Source organism: Papio anubis, chromosome 14 (genome assembly GCF_008728515.1).
Source record: "Papio anubis isolate 15944 chromosome 14, Panubis1.0, whole genome shotgun sequence".
NCBI classification, from domain to species: Eukaryota; Metazoa; Chordata; class Mammalia; order Primates; family Cercopithecidae; genus Papio; species Papio anubis.
The window spans coordinates 36,824,381-36,837,558 of record NC_044989.1 but is presented as its reverse complement, the minus strand read 5'-3'; the positions used below and the strand labels follow the sequence as shown (position 1 = coordinate 36,837,558).

The window sequence follows — 13,178 nt, the reverse complement described above, 5'->3', positions numbered from 1 at the left end:
TCAGTAACAGAAGCATTCAGCCTAAGAAAACACTTTAAGTGTAAACAAGACTCAGAATTGCACATCTAGCTACATTCCACTGAAATCTGCCTGAATAGAGAGAAGTAGAGATCCACGCGAAATAGTTTCTCTTTTAAGTTAACACCAGTGTGTCCATTTCTCATGCTGCTATTCACACATCTTTATAAGAAATTTGCTATATTGCTATTACATTCCATAAATTCCAAGCAAAGTTTTTTAAAAAGCAAGATAATAGAGACTTAAATTACTTTAAAATTATACACAAATGTCATACTTTTCAACTTATTTGTAACCATAATTAAATTGGTTTAAAGAAACAGTAAAAATCTTGTTATAATGTTAATATCAATGCAGTTTATTTAGTGGATAAATATATATGTATATTACTAGTTGTTTACAAGGATGCCAAGTACCACCCACTCTCATCTCAACTCTCTTGAAACTGAAATTTGTACAGGCTGCTTACTTGGTCAAGGTTTGTATTGTAGTTTCTTAAAGACAAACACATTTCAATAATAATGAATGGAAAGTAACTGTACACACAGCTTAGAAATTCATCAGACATACCTTGTTTGAAGAAAGCAATTTTTTTTTTCAAAAATTTTTCACCACACAGAATGAATATTCTTTTTCCCTTAGGCTTTTCTGCATCACAAATCCCATCCAAATTATTCTAAGGAAGAAACAGGGAGAGGTCCAAAAACCTTTTCTCTTCTTCTCAGAGGAGCTAATCAAACAGTCCCATCAACCTCTCAGTACTTTGAAAAACACATTTCACACCCCCCCGACACACACATACACACACACACACGCTCACACATACTGCTTCTCACACTGGTTTTAGTGCTGAATTAGGCGGTCCTCTTTCAAATTTCCACTCCCACTGCCTTTTTTTTTTTTTTTTTTGGTAAGGATTTCTAAATATTCTTTTGTAGCCCAAAGCACAGATTTTCAGTAAGCAAATTCTACAATTTGACATTCTAAAAAGTAGAGGAGGACCACTTAGATAAAAATGGAAAGTAAAAGATATGTTTCAAAAATCACTTCAGCAGGCGCAATTAAATTTTTTCTTTCTTTTTCAAAAGCTAGTGAACAGCTGAACTGAACTGCACAAAGAAGGAAAACCGTGCAAACACTCCCAAACTTATTCTACTAGACTCCCACTTTTGAGCTGAAAATACTTACTTTTTCCTACATATTAATGCTATTTTTTTGTTTTGTTTTCTCCTTTGGTCCTTTCTGCGTTTGGCAAGTTTTATGAAATGACTCAATTATATGCCGGTAGTTACAGGACACAAGATAATCATAGTGGAAAGCAAAACTTGACTCATGTTTCAAAAAAGTACTGATGAATAATCTCACATGAAATCTGCCAGTTTTAGTTATTTATATATTAGTGTCATCAGCGAAATCTAAGAGATTCAGATTCAACATGTGTATTAACGTATCACAGCATGAAAAAAAAAATCAGACCCAAAAAAAGTACATCTGGCAGATCTTGAGATTCCAAAGTCCATCAGCGTGGCAGAGCATCTTTTTTCAAGCACGGGAGAAGGTAGCAAAGAGCCATTCCTCCTCCTGCTGGGGAGTGTGCACTCACGCAGCTAGGGAGGAGAACCTTCTCCCATTCGAGAAGCCTCCTGTCCTCATCTGTTGGCCCTGGAACTGCTCCTTTTTTAAGATCATTGTTTGACAGACCTTGCGCTCCAATGCCAAGTTATACATGGGTTGGTTGCTGGCACGTCTTCACTGGCTATATAAAATGTGGCCAAGAAGATAGGCTCTCACAGTAAGAAGTCTGTGTGGATTAGGAGTAACTTTGGCCCAGCTCTCTGGTCTAAAGCTCCCAAATGTGACTATGTGAATCTGGGTGGGATTCATCTGCTCAATGCCATTGTGCAGAGATGCACCCTAATGCATAAGCTTTTTAATGCTATAAAATATGGTAGCTGAAATTAAATGCCACTTTTTCAGAAGTGAATTAATGAAGAGCCTGATGAAATTCAAAGCTTTTTCATGTATAAAACTTGATAAATGGAATGATTCCATCAATAGGCAAAGTGTAACGAGCTATCTAGATGGATACTATGTAATTTCTGCATAGGTCTCTGTTTAGTAAATACATCACTGTATACTGATCAGGAATCTTGCTCCAGTAAAGGAACATGGAGACTAAAACAAAAAAGGTAATGATTTGAATGTTATTTAATCATTTTTACCCTTACTTCTTTTGGTTCTGCAATGAAATTATTTCTCAATTCTCTTTATTCCTCCACTAAATTCTGAGCCCAGGTTCTTTGGTGGTAAGGATGATAATGCTGTAACACTGAGGACCCCCTGTCCCACCATTTGAATTAGGGCAGGTTCAGATGAAATGGCAGCCTAAGCATAATTAATAATCACATTATTACTAATACTACTACTAATAATGCTGCCGGACTCGGTGGCTCAAGCTTGTAATCCCAGCACTTTGGGAGGCTGAGGCAGGCTGATCACCTAAGGTCAGGAGTTCAAGACCAGCCTGGCCAACATAGTGAAACTCCGTCTCTACTACAAATACAAAAAGTAGCCAGGCATGTGATGGTGGGTGCCTGTAATCTCAGCTACTCGGGAGGCTGAGACAGGAGAATCGCTTGAACCTGGGAGGTGGAGGTTGCAGTGAGCCGAGATCACGCCACTGCACTCCAGCCTGGTTGACAGAGCAGGACTTGATCTCAAAGAAAATAATAATAAATAATAATAGTAATAATGCTAGTTGCTGTTTATCAAATACTTACTTTTACTAAGGGTAGCAACCCTGTACATATATCATTATACTTAACATTTAGAAGAATGTAGAAGGATTAGTAGTATAATCTCCATTCAATAGATAAGAGAACTGAGGCCCAAAGAGATTAAGCAACTTTCCCAGGGTCATGCAGCCAGTAAGGCAAGATATGGGATTCAAATCCAAGGCTTCTTGACTCCAAAGCAATGGTGCTATATTATGACTTAGAGCTTCTTTTCTTTTACTATAATAGTTTAATTTGTTTGCTTATGATAAATAAGGCAAAATCAAATACAAATGTATTGAAAAGCATATGAAGAGATGCTCACTTGCAGTAATGAAGGATTTTGGAAATAGTAGTGGTGGTTGCACAATATTATCAATGTAATTACTGCTACCGAATTGTACTTAAAAATGGAAAAAATGGCAAATTTTATTACATTTTTTACCACAGTTAAAAACAGTAAAAAAGGAGCCATTCCCTTTTAAAAAACAATGAAATATTTTGTTTTCGTCATCTTGGCAAAAATTAGAAATCTGAACAAAGAGCATGGCAGACATATCATGGCCATGATGAGCTGCTACTGATGATGACAAATGTGGCTATTCTAGAGAAAAATCCAGAAGTACTTGGTTGAATTACCTGTGTACCCCAGGATCCATCCACCTCTTTCTGGGGGGTATATTCGTCAGTGAGCTTCTCACACAGGGCCACCAGAAGTCCATTGCCAGATAAATAATGAGTTAAGTATGGGAGAAGCACACCACGAAGTACTGTGCGGAAGCTGAAAGCAAAGGCCTAGAGCCCTCGTACGTGCTGTCCCCGACGTCTTCTCTCGGATATCTGCATGGCTCCCATGCTCACTTTCTTAAAATCTAGGCTCAAATGTTACCTCTTGAGTGAGCCCTTTCCTGGCTGTCCTGTTTTAAAACGGCACCTCCATCCCAAGCCTTTCCTTTTCCTCTTCCCTGTTTTATTCTTCTCTCTAGTACTTACTGTCCTTTAATAACATTTACTACTTGATATTTATTTATTTATTTATTTATTTATTTATTTATTTATTTATTTATTTTTGAGGCGGAGTCTCGCTCTGTCGCCCAGGCTGGAGTGCAGCGGCGCGATCTCGGCTCACTGCAAGCTCCGCCCCCCCGGGTTCCCGCCATTCTCCTGCCTCAGCCTCCCGAGTAGCTGGGACTACAGGCGTCCACCACCACGCCCGGCTATTTTTTTATATTTTTAGTGGAGACAGGGTTTCACCGTGTTAGCCAGGATGGTCTCCATCTCCTGACCTCGTGATCCACCCGCCTCGGCCTCCCAAAGCGAGCCACCGCGCCTGGCCCTACTACTTGATTTTTAAATCGAGCATCCCCGTTTAGAAAATAGGATCCAGGAAGGCAGGAGTTTTTATCCCCTTTGATCAGTGATGCATTCCTAGCCCTTGAAGCCAACACATAATAGGGGATACAGTAAGTATTAACTAAAAAATGATTGAAAATACATTAGAATGGTTGCCTATGGGAAAATAGGATGAGAATGGAGAATTGGGATAAAATGGAATAAAAAACATTAAGGCAAAAGTCCTGGGGCCTCGCATGGACCACCAATGATGGTGCCAGGAGTGGAATCAACCTTCCAACCCAGACGTCTGGCAGCAACAACACCTACAACAAAATCAATCAAGGTGGTGGCCTTGGGGAAATCTTTTATCTTTTTAAAGTAAAACAAGATCACAACTTCTAGTGAGTGGCCTTGAGCTTGCTACTTGGCATAAACTGAACTAGATTATTTCAAGTTGAGAACAAGAATTGTGATATTCAGTTTTTCCTGCTATTACTACTTGAAATTCTGTTTTACTTATAAATCACCTATGGTTGCTTGAATGCATCACTTCTTTCTTAAATAACTGTTTATCGCCACATAAATTTAGTATCCCAGTCTTGTATTGTATCCAGTACAAAAACTCAAATCTCTTTTAGAACATTCACTATTAAAAGTTTTTATTATTGTCATAAACATTGAACTTGATGACTCTTTAATATACTGCCTCATTTTTTTCTTCACTCCAGAGACAGAGTGTGGAGAAATCAATGCATTCTTCATATCACAAATCCATTCTTTTATGTGACTTTTAAAAATTCAGGGTGGCAATTTAAGAGTCTAAGTAATGAGATAGTCTTTTCAGACACTCCTGATACTTCTACTGTGTGCAGGTAAAAAACCCAAGAGTTACACCTTTCATAACACAAGCTCCCTTAAATGTCTAAGGCAACATCATCTTTGATGTTACTTCAATATTTCATAGAAATGTGATTTGCCTTGAACTCTTCTACAACAGTTTTGAGACTGTTTTATCCCTGCACTTTGGTAGATGCTTACTGCAAGCATCCATCAGTTGTTTCCTGAACACTGCTGAATATGACTGCTAAGTATACATGTTTTGTGTAGTTTCAATGTGAATGGGAAATTTGCCAATGTAATTTGCTTTTGTTAAATGTACACTATCACCATCAAAAGAGATTTTGCTGAGCAATGTAAAAAAAAGCCTCCTCCAAAACTAGAGTGAAGAGTTTCTTAAGAATATGTCAGGGAGAAAAACATGATTATTAGATAGGAGTCATTGATTACTAAGTAAAAGGTAGGCTCTGAGAAGAGCAAATGATGAACCTGTAGAATTCATTTTCTTTAGGCTATTTTTTACAAAAGATGTCAGAAAGATCACTACTTCCAAATGCTTCCCTGAAAGAAATGAGCTGGAACCACTGTATCAAGTATTAGACAATACCCACAATATTCTAGGCCAAACTCATGAAAAATGAATGTGAGTAAGTCACTGTGATTGTAAGAGTATAAAAGAGATTAAAAGACCTAAAGGATGATACTGGACACTGGAAGCTATCCTGTAGATCCTACATTACAGAGGGCTGCTGGTCTGGCAGATTAGAAAAATACAAAAGTGCCTTATACAAAACGAGGGCTCAAAATGGTGGGCAGGAGATTATAGGCCTTGTATCTCCCTATTATGCTAAATAAGCACATGAAGGCTAAAATAAAAGATTGGTTCACAGAACACTGGTCAGCTGGGTCTCTGCTGATCTAAGCTGTGCTGTGCTGTGCGGCTCTGCTTCCCATTATATGTCTATGGGTTGCCTGGCGGACCTCTGCTCTACGTGTGTTTATTTTGTTGTCCATGCTGCTGGGACAGCAGCTATACAGGAGAAGATCTCATGGCAGTGGCAAAGTTGCAAGGGGGCAATGGAAAATATGTGAGGTTTCATAAGGCCTAGTCTTAGAATTGGCAAACTATTATTTCTGGTCCATTCCACTGGCCAAAGTAAGTTCCATGACCAAGCCCAAAGTCAAGGGGCGGGGAGCTAGGCTGCCCATATAGAAGCTATGGTAAGAGTGTGAATGAAGAGGGAATGAAGAACTAGGCGAATAATTTAACTGACCCCACCATCTCTCTCCTTTCTACCTTTCTTTGTCCTTACATTTTAGTTGTGTATCTTGTAAATAACATTCAACAGGATTTATTAAAAAATTTAGTTTGTCAATCTCTGCATTTTATTGGGTAAATTTAACCTACTTTTATTATTATTACTGATACAGTTGGTTGCATTTATGTCCTTATTAGTATTTTTTATTTACTCTTTTTACATTTTCTTTTTCTGCTTTCTGCTAGATTAATGAAGTTTTCTATGTTTCCTCCTCTCCCTACCTGCAATGCTCTTTTTGGAATCTACAGATTGTATTTCTAAACTTTTAGCATCTACCTTTTAAATCTTAATCTATATATGCAACTGTAATTTTTTAAAGTTTAAAGTTATTTATTGTTTTTACTCTTAAACTTGAAAAGAATCTTAGGCCATTTTAACTAGGTTCTTTGCATCTTATCCTTTTGTTAACAATTTTAGTGTTACCTTTTAAAAATACAAAATTAGATTGTTATTGCTAGTATTATTTTTTAAAAGGGCTTTCACAATTAATATATTGGCATATTTTATCAGTGTGCATGTTTGCCATTGTGTCTTTCTTCCTAGGCCTTCTTTATAAATTTAGATTGCCTCCTTATTGAAAACATTCAAGAAAATAAGAAATGATGGGTACTTTAATATGATGAAGTATATATGCCTTAGTCCTAAAATCCATCATCTTACTTACTGGGAAAACTCCAGAAGCATTTCCACTAACATCAAGAATTCAACAAGGATAACCACTCTATCTACTACTATTCAACATTGTGTTAAAAATATTAGCCAGTACAACTTGATGAGAAAAATCCATTAAAGGAAAAAGAATTAGTAAAGAAGGAATAACACTACCTCTGTTCACAGATATGTAAATAGGTGTGTGTATGTGTTTGTGTGTGTGTCTATCTCTTAGTTCTACTTATTGAAAAGACCTAGAATCAATGAAACCTCACTACCAATGAACACACACAATATTAAGAGCTTGGTTTCTAATATTCTTCAATAAATAGAATCAGAGCTCCTTGAAAAATAGCTGATTCTAGAACTGGGGATGGGAAATTACAAGTGTGCCTGGAACATTTTGGAGCCAAAAAGCAAGAAAGTGCTCAAAAGGTAATGGTAATGCCAAAAGGAAACAGGAGCTAATTTGAAGTAGCTCTCAGCCAAATCTGGGACAATTTGAACAAAGTAAATAATGATATGAATGAATTAAAACACAATAAGATAATATTTATGGATCTATACTGACATAATAAATAAATAAATAGGGAGAAGGAATAACTCTTCATTACAAAAGAGTTCCAATTAATAAATGAATATTAGTTGGAATAAAGAAGAATGAAAGAAATAATAATGAAAGAAGAAAGAATAATAGAAATAGAAAATTATTGTTTGACAAACAACAAAGTAGTGTGTAAAAAGATGATAAGAAACAGGACATTTATGTAGTCTCAAAGTATCTCCCCTAAAAGATATTTGTTAACCAAATAGGGAAAAATAGTATCTTTACAGTGGAGCAACCTGGAGAAACCAAGTGATCACAATTGACATTGTGAGTAATTAGACAAATGGACATCATGTGCCTCCTTAGATGGTACACTGAGAAGAATACAACATCATTTCTGTGGTGTTCTTACCAAAAATACATAACTCACTTTAATTATGAGGAAACACCCGACAAACACAAATACAGAAACAGTCTCTACATTAACTGGCTAGTACTTTTCAAGAATGTCCAAGTCATGAAAGACAAAGACCAGTGGATTATTACAGATTAGAAGTGACTAAGGAGGTACGACAATCAGATGCAACGTGTGATCTTAGATTTGACCTTGAACCAGAAAAAGGACATTAATGGGAAATTGATGAAATTTAAATGAGGTCTGTAGACCAGAAAATGGTTGTGTATCAGTGCTAATTTTCTGTTTTGATAATTGCATTGTAGTTACATGAGATATTAATATTTGGGAAGCTGGATGAAGAGTGTACAGAAATTCTTTGTATTACTTTTACAACATTTTTGGTAAATCTGAAATTATTTCAATATAAAAAGACAAATTTTTAAAACAAAAAAAAATGATGGTATCATGAATGGAATATTGGATTAGAAATAAGAAACTTGTTTTATTAAATATGATCTTAGATCTGTGTCATGGCTGCATTCATGGTTTTTGGCTCTTCAGCCTCCAGCAAGTCACTTGAACACTCAGTTTCTTCATTTGTAAAATGAAAAAATTAATTTACCTTTTGATTTGGAGTATCAAATTAGATAGTCTTGATAAAAGGCTTCCCATACCTTTATGGATTAAGATTGCCTCCTTATTGAAAACATTCAAGAAAATAAGAAATGATGGGTACTTTAACATCATAAAGTGTATATGCCTTAGTCCTAAAATCCATCATCTTACTTAATGGGAAAACTCTGGAGGCATTTCCACCAACATCAGGAATTCAACAAGGATAATCACTCTATCTGCTACTATTCAACATTGTGTTATAAATATTAGCCAATGCTAATATTAGCCAATGCAATCTTGATAAAGATTAGCCAGTGCAATCTTGATACAATAAAATACCCTATGATCCATAAATTGCCATGCAAAATATCATTAATAATAATTATTATATAACCCATTCTAGAGATTATTCAGGAACCAGACTTTTTTGTTTTTGTTTTTGTTTTTCTTTTAGAGACAGGGGTCTCACTATGTTGCTCAAGATGGTCTTGAACTCCTGGCCCCAAGTGATCCTCCCACCAGAATCTCCCAAACTGCTGGGATTGCAGGCATGAGCCACCATTCCTGGCCAAGATCTTTTTCTCAGTAGTTACAGCTGCTGTGGAAGAGAATTTCATAGCAAATTTTAAAGTTTCTTATGGCATCCAACTACTCTGGCTGATAAATCTAAGTGAATGAGAAGCAAACAGAAGCCAAGTCTTGACGGAGAGCCACACGATGTGATGTATCCGGAGGTAAACCAAATTCCCTGCCTCATGCATAAATGAAGAGCTCATAGTGCCTTTTAAATAACACACAAAAAAGGGACTGGGTCTCTTTACAGAAAGGCTCCCAAGAATGTCGGCACAAAGCTTGGGCCACATGGATCAACATGTTTGTCATAATATTTTTGTCTTAAAGTAGAAGGAAATGGCATTTCTTTCTCACCATTTGGAAAGGTGAGTATAGGTGACATAGGCATCTGGGCAGGGGTGGCCAGAGTGGTGGGAGTGAAGCTGTGGAAGGCTGGCTGTACGGGTTCCCACCAGCAGTACAATGCCCAGAACTTCTGTTTGGAAGGGCAAAGTCTGAGAGGAGACGTGACTGAAATTGCATAAAAGCCATGGAAGAAATCACAAAGGAAAAGATTAGTAGGTTTAATGACATTAGCATTAAAACTATGACACGGTTTTAAAAAACAATGGACACATACACTATGAAAGAGTTATAAAGCAAACGCTCAATTGGGAGCACATACTTGTAATAAACATGACAAATTGTTAGTATTTTTAAACTATAAAAATATTTAAAATCAGTAAGAAAACTTTAAAAGCATCACCAAATAGAAAAATATAGGCCAGTGATATGAACAATACACACACACACACACACTTTAAGTGGGCAACAAACATGGAAAAAATCATTTAACCTATGTGGACACTCAGGAAGTATAACTTAAGATGACATTAAAGCATTTATTTTCAGCTTATCGATTTGACACAGATTTTTTAAAAAATTCAATACTAGTCCCAGCCAAGAGGGACTCTAAGCCAGAAACCCCGAGTTTGGCTCTCGCCTGGGGTAGGAGTGTGGGAGGGCCTTTTTCAGCACTTTGGTCCCAGAGCACCCTGTTGGTTGAGCATGACCTATTGTCCTTTCTGTTGTGTGCTCTAAGGTGCTGGGTTGTGCCCCAGAACCCCAGTTGTCATTGGCAGAGTGGAAAGCTTCTGGAATTCCTAATAGATGGGACAGGAGTCTAAGTTCTACTACATGTTACTTGAGTCATGTCGTCTTTCTGTGTCTCTGGCTTCAGAAAGTGATGATAATAACAATAAGTATGATATTAATCAGTTCACTGAGCATTTACTGTATGCCAGGTACAGTTCTAAGCATTTGCATCTATGAATTCATTTAATTCTCAAGCAACTCTAATGAGTAGTAGTCATTTTGAAAATGAGAAAATGTAGAGAGAGAGATAAAGTGACAAGGCCGGCAACACACAGCTAGGAAAATGAAGTCAGGATTTGGATGCATGTGGCCTGTCCCCTGGCTACACTGCCTCAGCCCCGGGTTGCTGAGAGGATCAGGACAGATAAAACATGCAAAAGACATGTTTTGAAATCATGAAGCAGGACTTGCCTGTAAGGCCTGTTTATTGCTTGCAAGGTAATAATAAACGACATAAGCTGGAGTATCTGCTTTGGCAGTGTTTGCTTTTGCTCCATAACTTCACGTTTAAAAATCAGGTAAAGAAATCCTGACTAGATATAAAAATGACTATTGAAAAATCTCCCTTCCTTTGTTTTTTTGAAACCACAAGCTAGTTGAGAACGGACACCTTGCTGAGGAAAAATAGGTAACTGAATGGCTTGGGTGATTTTATTTTTTCTATTTTCCAAGTGCTAATTTTAATGTAGACCCGAAAGTCTTCTTTTTTTTTTTTTTTTTAAGCAAACGGAGGTTTTCTGTGGCCTGATGTGTCTAGATATTTTTCCTTCCGCTTTGATTATAGGCTGAAGAAGCTTAATTTAATTTGCTAGTAAGGAAAATGTTTTGCTTTCATGTGTTTTGTGATATATTAATGTATAAAAAGATTAATTAGCATAAAAGATTAATTACAAAGCACTTGAACCAAATGAACTCTAATTATGATGAAAGCTGAACACAACCACTTCATTAGTAGGACGGTGAAAAAGAAAACTGCACAGTGAATAGAGAGTGAAGTTCCCAGCCATGTGACAGGTGAAGAAAGGCAGGAATACATTTCATTTCATGAAAGCCCAGAAACCTGTGGTCAGTGTCCTGCTAGGAGTCTGGTCACAGTGCAATGGCAATCTTACGCAGTCCAGGATGGGCCTACTTGAACACCAAATGCCCTGATTTAGCAAAATTGTGTTTTAGAGATGCTCCCAAGTATGTATTTTAAAACACTGAGCTCGGGACGTGACTGGACTTGGTGGGTTTTGGGGTATTTATTTACCTCTTTGCATTCTAACAGCTTCATTTCACCCCTTTTCACCTCTTCCTCTGCCTGCAATGACTTTCCCTAGTGGTCTAGGCCCAGCCTTCTTCTCACTCCATGTGCCCTCCTTACTTTGTTTTATTTGCTTCCACAGTTTTGAGAACTAAGTATATGTTGAATTCTTTCTATTCCTTATCTCTGGACCCTCTTGTAAGTTCCCCTAGCTATTATTGATCACCATCTTGATACCTCTGTTATGGACTTATGTTTGTGCCCCCTTGAAATTCACATGTTGAAGCCCTAACCCCCACTGTGATGGTATTTTTAGATGGACCTTTGGGAGGTAATTAGGTTTAGATGAAGTCATGAGGATAGAGCCCCATGATGGGATTAGTGTACTTAACAAGATGAAACAGAGACACCAGAGTTCCTTCTCCATCCCTTCCCCTCCATGAACTCCTGCTTATAGCCACACAGTGAGAAGGCAGCCATCTGCAAATCAGGAAGGGGACCCTCACCAGGAACTGAATCTGCAGGCACCTTGATCTTGGACTTCCCAGCCTCCAGAATCATGAAAAATAAATTCCTGTGCTTTAAGCCATTCAGTCTATGGTGTTTTGTTACTGCAGACCAAGCTGACTAGTACAACTTTGCAGGGACTTCAAACAAAATGTCCAGAACAGAGCTATCATCCTTTTGAATTCCCTGTCCTGATCTGTGGCAGCCCCAGCCACACAGATCTGCAGGTCAGAATCAGAGTATTTTTGCCTCTCTTATTCTGGTCTCATTGTTTCTTTTCTTTTTTTCTTACAAACTTTTCAATTGAGATACAATTCACATTCATAACTTTTCATGTTTTTAAAGTGTACAGTTCAGTGGTTTTTAGTATTTTCACAGAATTGTGCATCTATAACCATCATCAATTCTAGAATATTTTCATGACCCCAGGAGGAGGCTCCATATCCCTTAGCCATTCTTTTAATTCCTCTGGCTCTCAGTGCTAAGCAACCACAAATCAACTTTCTGTCTCTATAGATTTGCTAATTCTAGACATTTCACATAAAAGGCATCATACAATATTTGGTCTTTTGTGATTTGGTTCTTTCATTTAGCATAACATTTTTGAGGCTCATCCTCAAATGTTGTAACATGCAGCAGTAGTTTATTTCTTTTTATGGCTAAAAAATATGCCATCATCATCATCATTTCTTGTCTGGATAATTGTATAAATTCCTGACTTGTTTCTTTGCCCTCAGTCTTATCTCCTCCAGTCTGTGCCCCCCACTGTTTCCAGAGGAATCTGTAAGCATAAATCTGATTATGTCCTGCTTAAAATCTCCCAGTGGCTTTTCACCATTTGCAGAAGGACGTCCAAACTCCTGGGCATAGTGTACCACTCCTAGGATGCCTTCACTGGCCTGCCCAGCCTCCTTTCCCACCCCATTCTTCTATACTCATGGCGTGGCTAGGGATATCATCTCCTCTGTTCTTTCTGTATTAACAACTTCCTGTCTTTGCAGGTGCACCTCCTCTGACAGGAGTGTCTTTCTCCAGACTCAGACCAGCACACTCCTCTTCATCCTTCTGTACTTATCTGTCATCTTCTCTTTGAGTTTCCATAGGACAATTCTGTTATGGTATGTGTCACTTGCCATAATGATTTATGAATATCTATGAACTTGAGTGCAGGAGCTAAGTTTTGCTCATCTTTCTATCCCCAAGGCTTCGTGTAGAGCCTGGAATA

At 37.6% G+C, this 13,178-nt stretch overlaps 1 protein-coding gene across 2 annotated transcripts in view; it reads right to left on the bottom strand.

Annotated features, from left to right (window-relative positions):
* The window catches only part of VIT (vitrin), a 127,471-nt gene extending 124,954 nt beyond the window's left edge, over positions 1-2,517 (bottom strand). For both annotated transcript variants that reach the window (XM_003908500.3, XM_003908497.3), the window contains exon 1: positions 589-2,517. The gene's annotated coding sequence lies outside the window, so the exon portion shown is untranslated. The remainder of the gene's footprint in view (positions 1-588) is intronic.
* Between the last annotated feature and the right edge of the window lie 10,661 nt (positions 2,518-13,178).